At 39.7% G+C, this 16,540-nt stretch overlaps 1 pseudogene; it reads left to right on the plus strand.

The window, feature by feature from the left end:
• Positions 1-321: 321 nt before the first annotated feature.
• On the plus strand, positions 322-13,389 carry LOC143661253 (small ribosomal subunit protein uS8 pseudogene; annotated as a pseudogene).
• The last annotated feature ends 3,151 nt before the right edge of the window (positions 13,390-16,540 follow it).

Raw genomic sequence — 16,540 nt, forward strand, 5'->3', positions numbered from 1 at the left:
CTTCAGAGAAGCATTTGAAGGACTAATTCAGAGAAGTTTAGTCAAGACAGAAAACTCTGTCTGGCCCATAGGGAAAAAAACAAAAGAGAAAAGGTTGGCAACCTTTAAGAACACAAATTAAATCCACTTTCCATTGAATTGAGAAGGGGCATTGTTGAGTTTTGTTTTTGTTATTTTAGAAAGCTACATAGCCTTTAGGAATGCACCTAAGGCTGTAGTAGCATGGCTCAGGTATTAAAGGATGGCAAGGAGAGGCCGAGGAACTGAGAGGCAGAAAACTGGAGACTGGTGTGGGCGTGTGGAGCTTGCAAAAGGGCACGGATGGGAACTGGGGACTTGGAAGTAAGCCAGGCCATGTTCCTTAGGTGCGCTACCCTCACCAGCACAGCCTCATGACCGGCGACTCACCCCAAACCCCACGCACCTGAACCCTGTCACCTGCTCCCATTCCCCACACTCTAGGACCTCCACTCCACCAGCCGCCAGTGCACGTACCTGCCCCACACCCCCACACCAAGTGCAGCACAGCCCACCTTTCCTGCGCCTCTCCCAAGCACTACTTACCCCTATTTCCCTGCAGGTTGTTGCCAGCACGTGAAGGCTGCGGAAACTAACCTCCGTACCCAGGCTACCCCTCCCCGCCACCCAAAGAGTTGGACAGCCTCACCCTGCCCCCTGAGATCTGCACATCAGTTTATGGCACTCCCAGGCCCACACGTGCACAAGGGCCCCCAATCACATCATTCAGCTCTGGGAACCACACTTTACAGCAGGCCTAGAACTGCACGTGTGCACAGCCCTCAGCCACACTTCCCAGGTCTGAGAAGGTGCCGACCTGCACAGCCGGATCACATCTGCCCCCAGTCCCTAAAGGCATAATGCTGACCTGCTGCCACAGCTCTACACATGTGCACAAAGGGCCCCGTCCCTTAGACCAGTGCACACCAGGGTTATGCCCCACCCGCCCTATCAGACCAGTGCACCTGCCAGCTACATCCTCCCTGGCCTCTGGACACCCATGTTCATAAGCATCAATGTAACATCTTCAACTTGCACCTACCCCTGCCCTGAAAAGAGTCACCACACTGAATGCCTCTCCCTGTACGCTGCTCACTGCTCTACACCCAACCCACAAACACAAGGCCTTAGACTACTGAGAGAAATCAACTCCTAAAGTAAATCAATCAAGATATTTACATGCCATGAAGACAGCAGAAGATCACTAAGCTTATCACAATGCATAAAAGCTCTGCCTAATGACCAAATTAAAACACCAGAAGAGACACAGACGTTGGAATAACTAATCGAAGATGTTCATACAACTCTACTTAATAAACTAAGTGGGATAGCAAATGACAAAAAGGAGATCAGGAAGAGAGTAGAAGAGGATAAAGAGGCATTTGAAAGAATAAGGAGAAAAATAGCAGAGATTAAAGACTTTGTTGACCAAATAAAAAGCATACTAGAGGCACACAACACCAGATTTGAAGAGACAGAAGAAAGAATAACTGATATAGAGGACAGGATAACTGACTTTGAAGACTCAAAACAGTAAATGGCAAAAAAGATGGGAAAAATTGAATTGGATCTCAGGAAATGATAGACAAAACAAAGTGTACAAATAAAAGAATTATTGGTGTTTCAGAAGGAGAAGAGAGGCGTAAAAGGCTAGGAAGAGTAGTTGAAGATATAACGGGGGAAAACTTCCAAACCCTCATGAAGAACATAAATATACAAGTCAAAGGAGCTCAAAGAACTCTAAGCAGAATAAATCCAAATAGGAGTTCCCCAAGACACACACTAATCAGTCTATCAAATGTTGAAGAGAAGCAGAAAATCCTGAAAGTGGCAAGAGAAAAACAATCTACTACATACAAGGGAAAGCAAATAACACTGAGTTCAGACTACTCAACTAGCACCCTGGAGGTGAGAAGGCAGTGATATGATATATTCAAGATCCTGAAAGAGAAAGCCTTTCAGCCAAAAATTATATACCCAGCCAAATTGTCCTTTAAAACTGAGGGACAGATTAAAGTTTTCACAGACAAAGAAGTCCTGAAAGAATTTGTCAACAAGAGACCAGCCCTACAAGAAATACTAAAAGGAGTTCTGCCAGCTGAATAAAAAAGACAGGAGAGGGAGGTCTGAAGGAGGGTACAGAATTGAAGAGTGCCACTAAGGGTAATTTAAAGAAAACAAATAGAAAGAGGGAAAAGAATATAAAGATCTGACAAATAAAATAAAAATATAAGATGGTGAATTCAAGAAACGCCTTTTCAGTAATGACTCTGAATGTCAACAGACTAAATTTACTAATTGAAAGGTACAGATTCATGGGTCATGGTTTGCTTCTGCCATACCAGAGACCTGGGTTCAATTCCCGGTGCCTACACATGCAAAAAACAAACAAACAAACAAAAAACATTGGCAGAATGGATTAAGAAACACAATCCAGCTATATGCTGCTTACTAGAGACTCGTCTTAGACACAAGGATACAAACAGATTGAAAGTGAAAGGACAGAAAAATATTTTCTATGCAAGTTTTAACCAAAAGAAAGCAGGAGTAGCTATACTAATATTGGACAAAATAGATTTTAAATACAAAGACATCATAAGAGATAAAGAAGGACATTATATACTAATAAAGGGTCAATTCACCAAGAAGATATAACAGTCATAAATGTTTATGGTCCCAATCAAGGAGCTCCAAACTACATGAGACAGACACTGGCAAAACTGAAAGGAGTGATAGAGGTTTCAACAATAATAGTAGGAGACTTCAATACACCACTCTCGTCTATAGATAGAACAACCAGATAGAAGATCAACAAGGGAACAGAGAAGTTAAATAACATGATAAATGAATTAGACCTAACAGACATATATATATATGTCTGAACAAGGATATACATTCTTCTCTAATGCTCATGGAACATTCTCCAGGATAGATCATATACTGGGGCACAAAACAGGCCTTTATATATTTAAAAACACTGAAATTATTCAAAGCACTTTCTCTGATCACAATTGGATGAAGCTGGATCTCAATAATCACCAAGGAATGAGAACATTCACAAATATATGGAGATTAAATAACACACTCTTAAACAACCAGTGGGTCAAAGAAGAAATGCTAGAGAAACCAGTAGCTATCTGGAGATGAATGAAAATGAGAATACAACTTATCGTAATTTATGGGATGCGGCAAAGGCTGTGCTGGGAGGGAAATTTATTGCCCTAAATGCCTACATTAAAAAACAAGAAAGAGCAAAAATCGAGGACTTAACAGCATAACTGGAGGAACTCGAGAAAGAACAGCAAACTAACCCCAAAGCAAATGGAAGAAGAGAAATAACAAAGATTAAAACAGAGATCAGTGAATGGGAGAACAAAAGAATAGAAAGACTCAATAAAACCAAAAGCTGGTTCTTTGAGAAAATCAATGAAATTGATGGGCCACTAGAAGACTGATGAGAAAAAGAGAGGATGCAGATAAACAAAATCAGAAATAAGAAGTGGTGCGTTACCACAGAGCCTGAAGAAAAAAAAGAAATAATAAGAGGATACCATGAACAACTATATGCCAACAAGTTAGACAACTTAGATGAAATGGACAAATTCCTGGAGACACCCAAACAAGCTACACAGACTCAGGAAGAAATAGAAGATCTCAACAAACCAATCATAGGTAAAGAGATTCAATCAGTCACCAAAAATCTTCCTACAAGATGGTGCACAGGTGGTTCAGTGGTAGAATGCTCACATTTCATGTGGGAGACCCAGTTTGATTCCCAGACCATGCACCCCTCCCCCCTCCCCCCAAAAAAAATTTTCCTACAAGGAAAAGCCCAGGGCCAGATACCTTCACAGGGGAATTTCATCAAACATTCCAAGAAGAACTGACACCAATCCTGCTCAAACTTTTCAAAAAAAATGAGGAAAAGTGAATTCTATCTAGCTTATTTTATGAGGCTAATATCATTTTAGTACTAAAACTGGGTAAAGATGCTATAAGACAGGAAAACTACAGGCCAATTATGTCCCCCTAATGAACATAGATGCAAAAATTCTCAATAAAATATTAGCAAATCAAATCCAAAAACACATTAAAAGAATTATACACCATGACCAAGTGGGATTTATACCAGGAATGCAAGGATGGTTCAACACAAGAATATCAATTAATGTAATAAAGCACATTGACAAATCGAAAGGGAAAAATGACATGATCATCTCGATTGATGCTGAAAAAAACATTAGACAAAATTCAGCATCCTTTTCTGATAAGAACATCCAAAAGATAGGAATCAAAGGTAACTACCTCAATATGAATAAAGGGAATATATGAAAAACCAATAGCCAGCATAGTACGTATTGGAGACAGACTGAAATCTTTCCCCCTAAGATCAGGAACAAGACAAGGATGCCCACTGTCAGCACTATTATTCAATATTGTGCTAGAAGTTCTAGCTAGAGCAATCAGACAGAACAAAGAAATAAAAGGCATCCAGATTGGAAAGGAAGAAGTAAAATTCTCATTATTTGCAGATGATATGATACTATACTTGGAAGATCCTGAGAAATCTACAGCAAAGTTACCTGAGCTAATAAACAAATTCAGCAAGGTGGCAGGATATAAAATCAATGTGCAAAAATCAGTAACATTTCTATATACAAGCAATGACCTAGCTGAGGAGTCAGTTAAGAAAAAATTCTATACAAAACAGCAATTAAAAGAATCAAGTACTTAGGAATGAACTTAACTAGGGATGTAAAGGACTTGTATACAGAAAACTACATAACATTGCTAAAAGAAATCAAAGCAGATCTAAATAGGTGGAAAGACATTCCCTGCTCATGGATAGGAAGGCTAAATATAGCTAAGATGTCAGTTTTCCCCAAATTCATCTACAAATTCAACACAGTACCAATCAAAATTCCAACAACCTACTTTGAAGATTTGGAAAAGCTAATTATCAAATTCATCTGAAGGGAAAGAGATCCCGAATAGCTAAAAGCATCTAAAAAAAGAGGAATGAAGTGGAAGGATTAACACTTTCTGACTTTAAAACCTATTATATAGCCACAGTGGTCAAAACAGCATGGTACGGGCACAAAAATAGAAGCATTGACTGATGGAACCAAATCAAGAGTGCAGAAATAGACCATCAAATCTATGATCAACTGATTTTTAACAAGGCCCCCAAATCCTCTGAACTGGGGCAAAATAGTCTTTTCAATAATTGGGCATGGAAGAACTGGACATCAATAGTGTTTAAGTCCAAGGTACAGGGGGAAACTGCTATTGCATGCTATAAGCTATGTTCAAAAGGAAACCATCAGCACTACCACAGCAACAGCAGAGGTAAATAATGGGGGGAGGGACAAGAGTTAAGAGGAAGCTTAGATTTCATATTTGGCAAGGTGTGTTTATTGGTTTTCTTTCTCTTGGAAACAATGAAATTACCTGAAATTGAAAATATTGATGGACTGTGGACTTTGGGCCCTCTTCATGATGCCCAGTGAATGCAGGGGCTGAAGGATGAACTGACTGAGAAGTAGATTGGTGAACGATGTTGTATACTTATGAATGCAGGTTGTGCTGCTACAAAAAGGAACAACATTGTGAGGCATGCAATCATGTGAATGAACATGTGGGACATCTGGTGAGACAAAATAAGCCAGAAACAAAAAAATACCAATGGTATGGCCACCTTTAGAAAACGGCTTACAAGAAAAACAGGGGTCAAGATTATAAGCTTTTAGAGCAGACACATTAAGTATGGAGTGGTGATTATTATTTCTGGATTTTGAGAGGCTGTTTTTTTATATAGAACCTGATATTTAGAGATAACAAAGCTGAACAGGTTGGGGTTAAAGTAATTTAGAACATAGTGGTAAGGAAGACTGTATCTATGTTTTAGAACCACACACACTCTTTGAGACCATTGGAAGAAAGGTTTATTTGGTCTGGAATTGAAATTTTCTATAGTGCATAATCTAATTCAACCTATCTGTATAGCTCATTTGAACAACTGAAACACAGTGAGCACAAAATAAGAAAGAGGTCCTTTAATCCTGTATAGATTATTGTAATGCCTAGATACATCCTAGAGTATATTAAGCCGATAATCAAAAAGTATTGGCCAAGTCCCCTAAGGGTTGGGAGAAAAATGGAACTATTAAACCTTACCATCAGAGAATCCCCTGATACTGTATCAAACTTTAGGGACACCCTCAATCATGAGGCTTACTCTTGTGAAGCTTATGTAGGTAGTGGAAAAGATTAGACTACCCATAGGCATGTCTGAGTTACTTCTGGAGGACCTCTTTTGTTGCTCAGATTGGCCTCAGTCTCTCTAAGCCCAACTCTGTAAGTGAAATCATTGCTTTCCCCCCTACATGGGACATGACATCTGGGGGTGAAAGTCTCCCTGGCAACATGGGAGAGAACTCCCAGGGATGAATCCAGACCTGGCACCATGGGATCAACAATTCCATCCTGACCAAAAGGCGGAAAAGAAGTGTAGTTAATAAAGAAGTCTAGTGTGGTATCAGTGGCAGGGATAGTTCAAATAGAGTCGAGAGGCTACTCTGGAGGCTGCTCTTACACAAGCTTCAGTTAGACCTTGCTACCTATCATAACCTGCCAACCCCAACCAGGACCATTCCAGCCAATCCCAAAGAACACCTAGGGCAATATATAAGATTCCACAAAGATTCCAGGCACTAGAGTAACTTTCCAGAAACCTACAACCTCTAGATGGGTCCCTGGTCCAGATAAGTCCTGAAACCTAGCCCAGCCTCTCCAGAACATCAGATAGTTCCATCTCCCTACCCCATATTAATGACAGACCCTTCTAACATGAAAAATTTAGAATTACCATAGCCGAAACATCCCCAAAGAGAGGGATGGGAAGATCAAAAGTGATGGTGGAATTATATAGAGAAGATAGCACTTAACAAATTAATATGACTGCTGAATCATTAAATTGATATCTCTTTTAGTCTCTAGTATTTTACAGCATCTAGAAGTAAAAACCTAAAATTGAAAAATTGTAACCCATGTCAAACTCTGAAATATGTTCTACCACTAATTGTGGTGCTGTGCTTTGAAATTTATAGCTTTTTTGTACATATGATATTTTTCACAAAAAAAGAAGGAAAAAAAGTCGACTGTGATGATAAAAAAAAATGTAAGCCCTCTATCCTCCTATTCTGGGCAAGTTAGAAGGAAAAATATGAGAGGATTGTATGGTAGGCCATGACAAACTCTGGGTTCTGTCCTGTAACAACTAGTTGAACAGTGCTTTGAAAACTATTGCTATTTCTTTGCTTTGCATATATGTTACATAATAAAAAAACAGTCAAAAAAAAAAAAAAGCTGTGCGGAGGACAGTGACAGACAGTCAGAAGCTAACACTGCGGCAGCCTGTTAGCAACCCTTGGGAGACTGGTAGGCATCAAAAGAGGCACCACCGGGTTTATGGAAAGGAACAGACAATTCTGAAGAGTTCACAATTGACAGGAAACCGAGACTTGATTTACATTTGGATAAGATAATGGATTCTGTTGAATGAATATACTTTGTTTGTGATCCAGATTGCAACTGAATGCTAATCATATGCATTACGTTCTATCTTTGGAATATTTATTAATATAAATTTCTTATAGGAGTATTGGCCCCAAATTTTCCATAGTCTCAAGAGTGTTAGAACGAGGGAGCCACCTGATCCAGCGATATTTCACCAAGGTACCAGAAAGAGTCCTCCAAAATTTGCACTGTTGAAAATGTTCCAAGAACAAGTGTTAAAATTGAAGGGTTCCACTCCTTTGGAATTTTGTCTTCTCAGGTTTTGGTTTTTCATTTGTTCTTCCTCTTTAATTTTGTATATGGATGTGTTAAAATTGCTTTTGCTATCTTTAGAGAAGGAAAATTTCATTATGAGTGGTAATATTTGTTCAACACATAATATTATAATGCTTAAAAGCTTTAAGTTTAACAGGGCTTCTTTCATTTTGTTTTTGTTGGGGTTTTTTTGTTGTTTTTTTTGAAACTTCTGGTAAATTGTCTTGACACCAGAAGAGCTGTGACAATATTGCCACAAACTGTTATGTTCCTAAATAAATAAACCATTTAAATCAGACTGGGGTTGGGTCTACAAAAGCAAACCAAAGTAGCCCTTTAAGATAATTGTTTACATAATTTAAGCAGGCACACACATCTCACACACTTTTAATTGCTCAATTTTCTGCTTGAGTTGAGTAGGGTAGACACAAAAGGAGGCGAATTGTTTCTAATCTGACATTATAGGATTAAGACTAGATGTTTTGTGAATTCCTCGTTTCTTAAAGGAAGAAATGATCCTTTTGTTTCATGTTGTTCAGAGAGCTGACACTGTAATTCTGAAGGACTGATTTGCCCTTTGGAAAACTGGATTAGCGAATACCCTGAGTATCCCTGAGACTCGCCAGACTGGGAGCTCCATTGAGACTGGATGAGCCTCTGCACCCGAATTTAGCTAGCGCGTCCACCCCACCTGCAGTCCTAGAGGATCCCGGGCATGGCCACTGCCTAAGATGCAGACTTGGTGCACTGCACAAAGATCCCCAGCTCTGCGTGTGCACAGATGCCGGCGCGGTCACCCAACCCCTGGGCCACACAGTCCCCAGCTCTTCCTCCCCACACTGTCCCAGGATTTATTTTTAGGAGTCCCCACTTGTGCTCAGTTCACACATGATTCTTTTCCCCTCTTCTGACTTCCCCGTCAGCCTGGAGTATTGGCCTCTCATAGAAATGCAGTAGCAGGATGTTAAATGGGTAACTTCCTAATAAAAAGCAGGACCAGACCTTTCCCCTTATCCCATTATCAACCCCCAGGAAAGAGATGGGTAATGATAGGAAAGGATTAAGGTCATAAGGTGTAGAGTTACCAGCCAAACTGAAAGGGGGCAGAGTGCTTCCTACTCCTGCCAAGTTTGGGGGCTTCAGAGAATCAGAGAGTAGATGGTGCTTACAAGAAGACTAAAGGGTGTGTTTCTCCCTGGCTTGATGATTACTGAGATGCAAGACTCTGAGTCCCAGTGCTGCCAAGGGCTCTGAAGGGAATGCAGTGAGCGAGTTCTCGGGAGAGCTTGTCCCCTGGGCATGCAGGCATATTTGAATTTAAGAACTGGGATCCTTCTTAACTAGAGAATTCTGAAAGCAGGAGTCTGGTAGCAGCTGCCCATGATGGCTGGACCACATGACAGGGCAGCCACAGGAGTAGCCTGACCTCACAGCATTTATTATTGTGGACCAAGTGGGCATCTCAGAAGGTAACTGAATTTGGGTAACCTTGAAAAGTTCCCACCAAAAAAGTAAGCAGGGTTGAGGAGACCCCAGCAGGAACCACCATGACATAAGAAGAGGAGAAGAGGCAGAACAAGAGGGGTTTAACACTGAGAAAGAAAGAAAACAAAACAAACCCCTCCCCATTGCTGGCTCCCAGATTAGAACTGAGCAGGAAAGGGACAAGGTTTTGACATAAATATAAGATGGAAGTTGTTATTTATATCTAATCAGACCTGAAATGAAATTTTTTTATAAATATGAACATGACTGAAAAGCCATGGGATCTGGTCAAGATGTTAGTAGGGAGTAGGGAAGGGAACTTATTCAAAACATGTTTAAAGGCAGGGATGGGAGGGAAAGGGGAGCCTTTTCCTCACTGTATTCTACCAAACTCAACCCGTTCAGCCTGTCAGCCCTATGATACTTGACAAGTTTTTGAGTTCTGACCACCGCGGACAGATGCCACGCCAGCCCCTCAATCCTCATCTCTCCTGTCTGTTCCACACACAGAGGCACCCACCCCACCCACATACAAAGTCCCCCAGTTTTCTTTCAGCATCCATAAAAAACATATTCTGATTGTTCTAGTTTGCTAGCTGCCAGAATGCGGTATACCAGAAACAGAATGGCTTTTAAAAGGGGGAGTTAATAAATTGCAAGCTTGTAGTTCTAAGGCCATGAAAATATCCATATTAAAGGAAGTCTATAGAAATGTCCAATCTAAGGCACCCAGGGAAAGATATCTTGATTCAAGAAGGCCAATGAAGTTCAGGGTTTCTCTCTCAACTGGAAAGGCATGTGGCAAACATGGAACGTCTGATAGCTTTTTCTCCAGGCTTCTTGATTCATGAAGCTCTCCCTGGGGCATTTCCCTTTTTCATCTCCAAAGGTCTCTGGCTGGGTGGGCTCTCTTGGTTCTCATGGCTCTCTCCCAAATATCTCCCCTCTTAAAGGAGTCTAGTAAATTAATTAAGACCGACCTGGAATAGATGGAGTCACATCTCCCTCTAATCAAAAGTTAATACCTGTAATTGGGTGAGTCACATCTCCATGGAGATAATCTAATCAGTTTCTATCCTGCAGTGCTAAATAGTGATTAAAAGAAACATCTGCTTCCACCAGATGGATCAGGATTAAAACCTGGCTTTTCTAGGATACATAATTCTTCTAAACTGGCATACTGATAAATATCAACCGTGAATATAAATGCTTTTAAGGAGTTTGCAACCCAAATACAATGAAACTGAACTGTGATTGGAACCACCTGATAGTAGCATAATTGTAGTTAATCTATATTTAAACTATCAAATAAAGACAAACACCAAGTGGGAAACAATCTGGTCATTCCTCAAAACTAGAGGTAATTCATAGAATTACCATATGACCCAGCCATTCCACAACTAGGTGTATGCCCAGAAGAGCTGCAAATAGGGTCTCAAGCAGTGCTCACACCAGCATTATTCACAACAACCGAAAGATGAAAAGCATGCAAGTGTCCATCAACAGATGAATGGAAAAACGAAATGCAGTAAATATAAACAATGAAATATTCTTGAGCCATGAAGCAATGAAGTCCTGACACATGCTGCAATAAGGATGAAACTTGAAAATAGTGTGCTAAGTGAAATAACCCAAATGCAAAAGGACACATAATGTACGATTCCACTTATGTGAAATATTTAGACTAAGTAAATTCATAAGAACATGAAGTAGGTTGGAGGTTACCAGGGAACAGAGGAAGAGAGGAGGGAGGAGCTATAGCTTATAGGTACAGAGTTTCTAATTGGGGGGTGAAAATTTTTGAAAATAGATAGTGGTGATGGTTGAGAATATTGTGAATATAATTAACACCACAGAATTTTTCACTTAAAATGATTAAAATGACAAATTTTGCTATTAATATTTTTTGCCATAATTTATTTTTTAAAAACATAACAGAGAAAAGCTGGAAGATATGGAAGGAAGAAGTCAGAGAAAGAAAGAAAGCCACAGGAAGAGACTGAGGACACTGGCATGCACTAAAGGACTGCCATCACCCTACAACCGTGGGATGATATTGTGAGCCATTGGTCGTATACTTCGGACGGACTGTATGGCGTGTGAAGACATCGTGATAAAAATATTTCAAAAAAAGAATGCTATTGACCTTAGGACAAAGCCTGGCCTTGTCAACACCCTGATTTGGGTCTTCCAGCCTCCCAGGGAAGGTGCCAGAGTTCCAGGTGTCACTGTCAAACTTTATTTCCCTGGAAGGGTGTGCTGGTGTGAAAGGATGTATGTCCCCTAGAAAAGCCATGTTCTAATCAAAATCCCATTTCATAAAGGCAGAATAATCCCTATTCAATACTATACATTTGAAACTGTAATCAGATCATCTCCCTGGATGATGTGATTTAGTCAAGAGTGGTTGTTAAACTGGATTAGGTGACAACATGTCTCCACCCATTTGGGTGGGTCTTGATTGGTTTATTGGAGTCCTATAAAAGAGGAAACATTTTAGAGAAAGAAGGAGATTTGGAGAGAGCAGAGCAGAATGACATAGCCACGAGAAGTGGAGTCCACCAGCCAGCGGCCTTTGGAGATGAAGAAGGAAAATGCTTCCCGGGGAGCTTCATGAAACAGGAAGCCAGGAGAAGAAGCTAGCAGATGATACCGTGTTCACCATGTGCCCTTCCGGCTGAGAGAGAAACCCTGACTGTGTTTGCCATGTGCCTTCTCACTTGAGAGAGAAACCCTGAACCTCATTGGCTTTCTTGAACCAAGCTATCTTTCCCTGGATGCCTGTGATTGGACATTTCTACAGACTTGTTTTAATTGGGACATTTTCCCATTTAAAAACCCATTCCATTTCTGGTATATTGCATTCTGGCAGCTAGCAAACAAGAACAAAGGGTAACAACAACTCTAACCTGAGTTTAAATTGTACAAAATTTCTATTTGGCATGATGGAAAAGTTTTGGTAAAGCATGGTAGTGATGATAACACAGCGTTGTGAACGTAATTAGCACCAGTGAATTACATACTTGAGGGGGAATTATATACTGAGAGGGAGAAATTTAGATTGTATATATGTTACTAGGATAAAAATAAATTTTAAGAAAAACAACACAGGACTGTACAAACATGAACCTCAACATAAACACGTAATATAGTTAATAGTAGAACTATAATAATATTCTCTCATCTTTGCAACAAATGTCCCACATTAATGCAAGGTGTTGATGGGGGGGGGTAGGTAGGAGTTCTATATTTTCTGCACGATTTTTCTGTAAACTACAGTTTCTCTAATTAAAAAAAAGAACTAAAAACATAGCAAAAATGCATAGTATCATGTGATACATATTTTCCTTTTTCTTTGTGATAACTATATAAGAATAACCTCCAGGATAACCTCTCAACTCTGAAATCTTTCAGCAATCGACACTTGATTTTGTCTCATTTCTCTCTTCTCCCTTTTGGTCTAGAAGGTTTTCTCAATCCCTTGATGCTGAGTCCCAGCTCATTCTAGGATTTCTGTCCCATGTTGCCAGGTTTACACCCCTGGGAGTCACCTGATATTGATAATTATAATATAAGCTTACATTTATCACTAAAGAAAAAACATTTAAGCAGCTCTTTGGGTCATCTTTCCATGCCACCACATCCTGTGAATGGAATGCACACCCACACAAGGATGTCCAGGCTGAGGCCCTCAGAGCACCAGCAATGCCCAGGAAAGAGGCAAACGCCAGCTTCTTATCAAGCCGTGCTCCCAAATCACTGCCAGCTTTCTGAGCGCACTGATGAAGCATGGTTACGTGGGCAAATTTGAAACCACTGATGATCACAGAGTTTGGAAAATTGTTGTGAGCCACACGGGCAGTTTAAACAAGTGTAGAGTGATGAGTCCCAGATTTAATGTGCAACTTAAAGATCTACAAAAATGGCAGAATAATCTGCTCTGTCCCTCCAGTTTTGTTTCATCGAACTGAAGTCCTCATCTAGCCTCATGGACCACCAGGAAGCAAGACAAAAAAACACAGAGGAGGGAAAATCCTGGCATTCTTTTTCTAGGGATGTAATACGTACCGACAAATAAATGCCTCATGGTTTCTGCTTCCAAAAATAAAAATCAAAGCTAAACACCAAGTAGAAACTGGCATTACAGATGGGAGTTCTGATGAACACCTAAATGAAAAGTTCTTCAAAATCCCAGGCTACATGGGATCTGTCCTGTAACTACTTGTTGAAGAGTGCTTTGAAAACTATTGCTTTTTCCTTTCTTTGCTTTGTATATATGTTATATTACACAGTAAAAAAAAGTTAAAAAAAAATCCCAGGCCACAGTCAGAATGTAAACACATTATTTATTTAAACAGTTGTTTAAATAAAGGTTGGAAGACCAAGAGATTAAGAAAACGTCCACCAGATCTCTGGTCCCATCGTAATAAAGTCACGGATGAAGGATATCAACTGGAAATCGCAGGGGACTAAAGACGCTACTCTGCAGAATAAAGGATGCTTGAGAGAAGATGCAGTTCAGATGATGCTGTCACTGGTACCTTCAGCTGTGAGATGCTTTGATTTGGGGTCAGCACCTGCCTTCCAGCATCCCTATCTCAGTGTTTGGGTCGTTGGTGTTTGACAGATCAACAGTCTTTCTCTTTTCCTGAGTACCTAGCTTAATGTTAATACATCATCTTTTTTTTTTTTTAGTATTTTGGGCGCATGGTCCGGGAATCAAACCTGGGTCTCCCACATGGAAGGCGAGCATTCTACCACTGAACCACCCGTGCACCCCATTCATATTCATTTCCTCTGCTTTTTTTGCTTTGTCTCAAAGAGTAGATGAGGTTCTAAAATATAGACAATGTCTTCCTTACCCCTGTATTCTGAATTACCTTAATCCCAACCTGATCGGCTTCATTCTTATCTCTAAACACCAGGTTATATATATATATATAAAACAGCCTCTCAAAATCCAGAAATAATAATTATCACTCTGGACTAAATGTGACTGCTGTAAGAGCTTACAATCTAGGCCCCTATTTTCTTACCAGCATTTTCTAAATGAGACCACACAATGGTTACTCTTTTGTTTCTGGTTCATTTTGCCTCACCAAATAATCCCAGGTTCATTCACAATGTTGCATGCCTCACAACTTCATTCCTTTGTGTAGCAGCACAATATTTGATCATATGTACATACCATTGTTTGCGAATCTATTTCTCGGTCAGTGCATCCTTCAGCCACCTCCATTCATTGGGCATCATGCATAATGTCCAAAGTTCACAGTCCATTAACACCCTCAATTTTAGATAATTTTATTGTGCCCAAGAGAAAGATTACCAATAAATAGACGCTTACCAAATAGAAATCTAAACCTCCCCTTAACTCTTGTCCCTCCCCTCATTATTTACCTCTGGGTTTGCTGTGGTACTGTTAATGTTTTCCTGTTAAACATGTTTCCTGTACCCTGAACTTATACAGTCTTTGCACAAGATTCATACCTTTGCAGTAGTTCATGTAAGAACTTATTTATCTTTGCAGTGTTAATCAGTGGGACATATGAGTCTATACAATCCCTTTCAATCATGTTCACCTTCAATATAGTAAAATTACTTATAGACCCACTAGAGAATCACCTTTGCTCCTATCTATTCCTTTACATTTGAGTTCAACCTCATTAGCTACCGTTCACCCATCTCTAGCTTCCGTGTATCTCTAGGTCCCCTATATTCTGTATTTTAAGCCTCTGATTTTACCTTTACCATGGTCATAAAAGTGGAATCATACAGTATCTATCGTTTTGTGTCTGACTAATTTCACTCAGCATTATGTCCTCAAGGCTCATCTCCATCTTGTCATGTGCTTCAGGATATCATTTTGTCTTACTGCTGCATAATATTCCATCGTATGTATATATCACATTTTGTTAATCCACTTGTCTATTGATGGGCATTTGAGTTGTTTCCAACTTTTGGCAATTGTGAATAATGCTGCTATGAACATTGGTGTGCAAATGTCTGTTTGTGTCAGTTTTCAGCTCTTCTAGGTATATACCAAGTAGTGTAATTGCTGGGTCATAGGACAACTCGATATTTAGTTTCCTAAAGAACTGCCAAACAGTCTTCCATAGTGACTATACCATTATACATTCCCACCAGCGGTGCTTAAGTGTCCCAGTTTCTCCACATCCTCTCCAACATTTGCAGTTTCCTGTTTGTTTAATAGCAGCTGTTCTTATAGTGTAAGGTAGTATCTCATTGTAGTCTTGGTTTGTATTTCCCTTCTAGCCAATGAAAATGAGCATTTCTTCATGTGTTTTTGAGCCATCAGTATTTGCTAAAATTGGGTTTCTTATTCTTTTGTTGTTGAGTTGTACGATTTTTTTATGAATACAAGATATCAAACCTTTGTCCAATGTGTGATTTCCAAATATTTTCTCCCATTGAGTTGGCTGCTTCTTCACCTTTTTGACAAAGTCTTTGGAGGCACAAAAGCATTTGATTTTGAGGAGTTCCCATTTATCTATTTTGTTCTTTTGTTGCTTGTGCTTGGGGTGTAAAGTTTAGGAAGCTACTTCCTATTGCAAGTCTTGAAGATATTTCCCTACATTTCTTCTAGGAGTTTTATAGTACTGGTTCTCATATTTAGGTGTTTGATCCACTTTGAGTTAATTTTTGTGTAGGGTGTAAGGTAAGGGTCCTCTTTCATTCTTTTGGTTATTGATATCCAGTTCTCCCATGTTCATTTATTGAAAAGACCATTTTGTACCGGTTCAGTGGATTTGGGGGCCTTGTCAAAGATCAGTTGGCCATAGATTTGGTGGTCTATTTCTACACTCTTGATTTGATTCCATTGGTCAATACTTCTGTCTTTGTGCCAGTACCATACTGTTTTGACCACTGTGGCTTTAAGGGTTAATCCTCCTACTTTGTTCTTCTTTTTTTAGTATGCTTTCAGCTATTTGGGGTCTCTTTCCCTTCCAGATGAACATGGTAATTAGCTTTTCCAAGTCTTCAATGAAGGTTGTTATAATTTCCATTGGTACTCTGTTGAATCTGTAGATCAATTTAGGTAGAATTGATGTCGTAACTGTATTTAACCTTTCTATCCATGAGCAGGGAATGTCTTTCCACCTATTTAGATCTTCTTAGATTTCTTTAAGCAATGCTATATAGTTTTCTGTGTACAAGTCCTTTACATCCTTAGTTAAGTTCA

Source organism: Tamandua tetradactyla, chromosome 17 (assembly GCF_023851605.1).
Source record: "Tamandua tetradactyla isolate mTamTet1 chromosome 17, mTamTet1.pri, whole genome shotgun sequence".
NCBI lineage: Eukaryota > Metazoa > Chordata > Mammalia > Pilosa > Myrmecophagidae > Tamandua > Tamandua tetradactyla.